The sequence below is a fragment of the Lactuca virosa genome, chromosome 6 (genome assembly GCF_052849685.1).
Source record: "Lactuca virosa cultivar CGN04683 chromosome 6, Lactuca_virosa_CGN04683_v6, whole genome shotgun sequence".
Taxonomy (NCBI): Eukaryota; Viridiplantae; Streptophyta; class Magnoliopsida; order Asterales; family Asteraceae; genus Lactuca; species Lactuca virosa.
In genome coordinates, this window is record NC_136431.1 from 232,666,143 (window position 1) to 232,673,510 (window position 7,368).

The 7,368-nt window shown below is 32.3% G+C and overlaps 1 long non-coding RNA gene across 1 annotated transcript; it reads left to right on the forward strand.

The window, feature by feature from the left end:
• The first annotated feature begins 2,219 nt into the window (after positions 1–2,219).
• Positions 2,220–3,584, forward strand: LOC145121126 (uncharacterized). The gene is made up of 3 exons (XR_013714509.1): positions 2,220–2,521; positions 2,777–2,839; positions 2,917–3,584. It is a non-coding gene; the product is annotated as an uncharacterized LOC145121126 (long non-coding RNA).
• Positions 3,585–7,368: the final 3,784 nt, after the last annotated feature.

Sequence of the window (7,368 nt, forward strand, 5' to 3'; positions counted from 1 at the left end):
TTATTAAATTGTGAATTGAATGTATTAAACTGTTAATTGAATGTATTAAGAAGTGCATTGACTATATTAAGTTCTAAATTTTTTTACTTTTTTTTTGCTTCTAAAATATGAGACGAAAGACATTATACATAAATATGATGTTATCTAATTTTGAATAAAATATGTAAAATATAAAATGTGAATATTTATGTAAATAAACTTTGAAAGAAGCACTAGCCTATAAATCTTAAAGTATAAATATAATTTTTAAGTTAAGGATATGGTTGTGAATGTATAATTTTATGTATTTTTAATGAATTTTGTGAATGTATAATTCTTATGAATATATTTATTTTTTGTGTTGTATAAATATGTAAAAATGTATTAGTTTTTATAATTATTTTGCATTAAACTCAAAATTAGTGAATTACATGGTTTATTAAACTGTCAATATAGTATTTAAGTCGTGAATCTATGATTTTATATACATATGATTTTATATAGACATCTGATTTAGAAGGAATAATGGATGCGACGGTGGCAAGACTCCTTGCTGGTGGCATGTGGTAGTTGGTAGCGTCAAAGTTTTCATTTGACTTATCTGAATATGTATATTTGTGTAGAATTGTATTAATTTATGGATTTTATGTATTAAACTGAGAATGGACTGTATTAAAGTGTGTATTTTATATAAATTTTGTTTTAAAATATGAATGAATGTATGCATGAAAATAATAGACTGTGAATTAGTGAAATAATATGTTTATTAAACTGTAAATATGATATTTTGAAGAGAGAAAATTAAAATTGTCAAGGCATAATTTTTTTTTATTGAATTTTATATATTTGGATGCAAAAATGAAACTGTATGTGTTAAAAAGTATTACCAAAGAAATAGAAGCCAAAATGTTTATTCTATTAAGCTGTGAATACGGCCAGAATAATGCCACTAAATTTGGTGTTACTCCGGCGGTCGTCCGACATTGGTCTGGCGGTGGTCCGATGACAAGCGACAACTTTTGTAAACCAGGGAATGGAAAAGTTTATTTAAATAATATTAATGTCTGATTTGTCCAAAATACCTTTAATGAAAATATTTTAAAATTGGTTCTTAGGTTCTTAACCTTTTTAGGTTCTCATTTGAATCACTTTCTCTCTCTCTCTCTCTCTCTCTCTCTCTCTCTCTATATATATATATATATATATATATATATATATATATATATATATATATATATATATATATATATATATATATATGAGACTTCAATTGAAAAAAAAGTTGAGAACGAGGTAATAAATCTGGGCCGCTCATTTCTAAACGTCGCTTAAGCAATCCAACGTAAAGCGTAACGAACCAACAGAACAAATCATATATATATATATATATATATATATATATATATATATATATATATATATATATATATATATATATATATTGAGACTATCTTAATTTTGTGAAACCGTGATACGCAATCTAAAAATAAATTTAAAATGCAAAATAAAGGGAAAAAATCCAAAAATTCTTTTTTTAATTATTATTTTCGTCATTTTATTTACCTAAAGAAAATAAAAAAAACAAAAAAAATAAAATAAAAAATACCATTTTTTTAAAAATACGTGAAATATTCTAATATGATATTACACTATAAATATTCCAATGTGAATTTGAGAATGTTAGAATATTTTAATATTCTACTAGATTTGTCAAATGTGTAAAATATTCTAATATTCTACTAGAATATTTCACAGATATTTGAAGAAAACCGTAATTTTTTTATTTTATTTATTTATTTTATTATTTTTTGGAAAATATAAATGACGAAAATAATATATAAAATTTTTTTTGAAAATTTTCAATTATTTTGCGTTTAAATTTTTTTTTATCTACAAAATGAGTGGTTAAGATTGCGTCTCCCCGTCTCACAAAATATAGTGGTTTCACGTGAACCTAACCATATATATATATATATATATATATATATATATATATATATATATATATATATATATATATATAGAGAGAGAGAGAGAGAGAGAGAGAGAGAGCTAGGTTCAGGTATTTAAAGTAATTATTGTGTTATTGTATGCACCAATCAGATTTTAGATAACTCAAATCATTTAATAAATAATATAAGGGTATTATAGTAATCTTATTATTAGTTAATTATGGTAAAATAGATATATAATTGGATATTAGCTGTATTCCTGGTAAATCGCAAGAAGCACAGATATATTTATAACATTCAATCGGCATTAAGATTCAAAACCCTAAATTGAAGCGAGTATCGTTTTTTCCTTCTTCACTTCTTAAATCCGATCGACACCTCCCAAAATCGCACCTCCTCTTCTTCGCGTCTCCTCCCTCCGGTCGACAGAAGCCAAATGATTGCAGCTCCCTTCTCCCTTCTCCAATCGATCGATGAAATTAACAGCTCCTTAATCTTGCAAACATGATTCAACAGCCGGAATCACAGAGAAATGATTGGTCCACACGTAAAGCTGTTTCCATTGCTGAAAAGCTTGAACAGGAGAATCTGTAAGCTTCCCGTTTCCTGTCTTGGAAATTCAAAAACATTTCACTCAGGCATTTCATCGAACACTTGTTATGCATTTTAACAAACACCAATTATCAAACTGTCTAAATCTGATTTGCTTCTACTTTTCCAACGTGGTACATGGGATATACAAAATATTTACTCTGTAACAACTATTTTACACATCAAAAAGTTGTAAATTTGAAACACGGGAGATGAATCTTTCTTTAAAGTGACATGGTTTCTTCATATTCCAGGAGAATGGAGCCGAGATCAAGAAGCTTGTTTGCTGGAAGGCATCTAGAGTTTCACGTCCAAAGGTAATGAGCCAAATTTTGTTAATACAGTTGAAGCTACCTTCCTTGGAACTTACTATAGAAGTCTTGTATGTATGCAGGTTTCGCGATTGAAATTTAGAACAAGAAAACAACGGGCCTTGTTGAGATTTGTGTCTTATGGGAGGTGTCTTTCAACTAAATCACCGAGGTAATACAAGAAATGCATTCAAACGTGTGTCATTTTCTCAACTTTTAAGCATTAATTTATGGGTCAACTTGGGTTCACTAATAAGAGAGAGGAAAGTCCATAGAACAATGAAAAGGCAAATGTGCATTTCTTATATATTTTCTAGTTTTCGATGTTCTTTGTAGTTAAAAATGGCATTCTTTGATGAAATATTTAGGGTTATGTTATTTAATTGTACTATAGATTTAAGATTCAAGAAAGGTCAAAAGCCCAAATTAATGTTTATTTTGTAATCAATGGGAAGAAGTCTTTGAGTTTTACTTAAAAAGTGTATGGGTCGTGCGTTTTGGCGTTTGGGATGCGATCCAAATTCAAAATAAACAAGCTCGTGTTTATATGGTACTGTTTAATGGTATAAGGTGGTACTGGGCTATAAAATTGGCATATAGGAATAAGGGTGGTTTCGATTGGCTGTTGTGATTTGGGTTCTCACAGGTGGCTGTTTAAGGTAGATTCGTTGGTGATGAAGGTGGGATAAAGGAGGGAGAAGGGTGATGTTTTTTGGGAGTTTGAAGGCTGTTAACGGTGATGGGTAAGAAATCTGTAAAGTAAAAAGTGAAGGTAGTTTGTCACTATTTTCATATCAAATTTACTTCTTCTTATATGATAAAAATCAATTTGTTTCTGTAGATGATTCAATGGATGATATTGGTGCGATTCCAGTTCTTTTGGAATGGAATCACGAATTCCAATACTGTTGGAATGGAATCATAAATTCTAATTCTGTTGGAATGGAATATGGATATTTTCTCACTGATTTATGCATGTTCTACAATTCTTGGTTATTGGTTTTGGTGCAATTCACAAGTCCACATATTTTTCCAAAGGAATTTAGTTTTTTATTTTTCATTTGCTAATGCATTATTGGAATCTAAACTACAATTTGGTTTTGTTTTCACAGAAGTTGATGCTTGAAGAACGGACCACAAAATTGAAAGTGATTCTAAGCAACATTATTCTTTTAGAATGTATTAGTGCCGTTGTTAGATTTTGATGTTTTCTTTGCCGTTTTGAAAGTTTTTTAAGTTTTATTCTTTAACAATAAATGTATTTCTTAACAATTGTTACCTGTATTCTATAAGAAATAATGTATTTTTTGTTTTTATTCTTCAATTGATTGTTCAAGAATTTGTTGTTCTACAAGAAGTTTTTAAAGTCATGATCAAGAAATAGGTTCAAGAATATTTTTATATTTATAGTTGAAGAATATTTTTATTTTGGAATATACTCATAAACATATTCTGTCAGAATCTCCGAATTAAAAGAATTATAATTCGTAAAATCAGGTTTTTAAAATTAATAGAATCTATGATCCCTTAAAATATGCAATTTTCCTTTATTAAATGTATATTAATTGACTAAAATACCCTTGTAATTAAATTAGATGATATTTTTCAATTATATTTACTTCAATAAAATGTATTAATAACTTTCTTAAAATAAGTAAAATTGATTGGCCCACATTTATGCGTACAATAACACAATAATTACTTTGAATAGAATAACCTAAGCCTATATATATATATATATATATATATATATATATATATATATATATATATATATATATATATATATATAAGTGATTATTTATATATGAATATGACAGCGATGGTTGGTGGCAGAGGTGACGATGGTGGTTGGTGGCGGGTGGGAGATGGTGGATTCATATATGAATACACTTATATATATATTCATATATAAATATTACCCATCCTCCGTCGTGTCGGTACGACAGAACGTTTTGCGGCAAAAATAAATGATTGTCTGAGAATGATTCCCTAATTTTCAACCTTTTTTTATTTTCTCAACTGAACAATACCAATACCAAATGAAAACGAATTTTGCATTTACTTGTGTTTGGAACAAGTGAAGAAATGGTTTTTATCCTACAAGACATTTAAAAGAAATGTAACGCCCGAATTGTCAGGTAAAACTCTTAGCAACTATTTTTCCTTTGCTTGGACTTTTAGGCTCGAGTACGTCGGCGTACACATGGTATGACGGGCGTACACCATTGGTTGCATGAGGGGGGGTGTCCCCTACCTACGCTGGGTGTACCCACCATACGCAGAGCGTACGTAAGTCAGGGGCAAACCCTATTTTTAGGGTTTGCACCCTATTTAAGCTCATTAAGTCCTTCAAATCCCTTACCTTATCAATCTCCATTGCCTTTTTGATCTAACCTCGAAACCCTACTACATTTTCCAAAGAGATTGAGCTTGTATATGTGTTTTGTGTGTGTGTGTGGTGCTTAGTGAAGAAGAAGAAGGATAGTAGAGAAGCACTGGACAAGAATGAGCTTGTAAATCCAAAGGTTATTCACTATTTCTTGCTTATTGGAGGTATAAAGCTCTTACCTTGATGACTCCATGTGTCAGATTTAGTTTAGGGCTCATTTTCTTCATATTATGGTCCTGAAAGTGTTTCTTGAGAGTATAAGCTACTCTATAAGGTTATAATGATAGATTTTAGTATTTCTAATGTCCGTTGAGCATAAATATGGTGTCTTGATGGATTAAGCTCAACCATGCAAGGGTTGAAGGTTGTTTCATGAAGTTAGTATGATAAAATCCAACATTTGACCTTTTTAAGCCATGCAAAAGCATAAATTTTGCAACTTTATGGCTTAATACGTTTTAAGGAGCTTAGATCTGAAGTTGGACGTTAGGTCTTAACTGATTAAGACCTTAAAAAGGAAGTTGGCCAAATGGGGCATACGCAGACGTACGCAGAGCGTACGCGCCTGGAGTCCAGATTTGATGAAGCATCCGAGTACGCTTAGCGTACTGGGAGTACGCTTAGCATACTCACAAAATAGGGTTTTGGGGCTTTTAGTTTCGGGTCATCTTGGGCTTTGTAACACCCGTAGATTCGGGCTAGTCAATTTAGAGACGATAAGCGTCAAAAATGACTTTTTGATAGAATAGTGTTTAGAATAAATAATCTTAACCAAGTTGTAGTATATGTCACAAGGTTTCCGTACATATAAACAACGCTGGAATCCGAGTTATAACGAAGAAATTATGACCCGTCAAAGTTTCGCGACAGAACCGGCACGACACAGCGCGACGTAAATAGTGAATTTACGGTAGAGCGATATTTGGCCTTAGCGATCTAAACGAAAGTCGTAGAATACATTAAACCGAGAGCGTGCATAAAAAGAACGTCTAAATCTGACTTCGTATGAGGAAGTTATGATTTTTTGAAGTTTCGACTTAGCGGTATGCAGCCCAAAGTTCGAATATGAGATCGAGTGATTTCTAGCTGAAACAATCTAAACAGGAATCGAAGATCTCGTCGATAGTAGTCCAACGGTAAAAAGACAGACGAAAACGGATGTCAGATGAAGGAGTTGTGAATTTCTAACGGAGTTTTCCTGTCCCGGCCTACTAATAATAATATAATAAAAGTTAAAGTCAAAATTAGCCGACGGAGTCTAAACGAAAGTTGTAAAGCATAATCTCACCTACGCGTGCATATAAAGAACGTCGAAAACGGAGCTCGTATGCGAAAGATATGAATTTCTGAAGTTCGGGGCACAAACCCCGACACTGTGTCAGAGTTCACGACGTGAACACAGTGTTCACGACGTGAACAGGTGCTGGACGCCTTCCAAAGCAAGTGGACTGATGACGAACGCAATGAACTATGCCTGACTGAACTCACGACGTGAATTTTGAGATTCACGACGTGAATCCAGAAAAATGGCCCTATAAATAGAAACCGAAGGGCAGCCGGCCATAGTTGCTAATTCCTTCACCCTCTCACTCCCGATACCCTCTCTAGCTGTCTTGAAGTACCCCCGAAGCGCCGGTATCATCCCGACACCCGACGCTAGTCCCGACGCTCCAAATATCCCGAGAAGAAAAGAGTTTCAAGCCGAAGCTCTGCCCGCGAGAAGCCCGATGTGTGAAGATATCCCGGTTTCATAGAAAAACTTCTACTCTAAGAGCCGTAGTGCTGTCCGATAATCTTCTTATCAAGTGAGTGTGTATTTACTTTCTTCTAACACATAGATATGAAGTATTTGCTATGAAATACGTGTTATGTGTGTATATATTGTTTGTTTACTTGAGATGGATGTTGAATGAATGTTGTATACATGTTTTTAAATGGTTTAAACTGTATATATTATTTTTATCTACAAATATGTTGGGTAGAACATGGGTAGACGAAATAGTTGGTGTGTGATGAAGGATGAGTTTGAGGATGAGACAAAAGATGATATAGATCATGAGATGAGGGTGACAGGTGAAAAATGAGTGAAACCTTTACCCAAACGATGGTCCTGTCATTCAGCAGAGTAGGGATGACAACCATG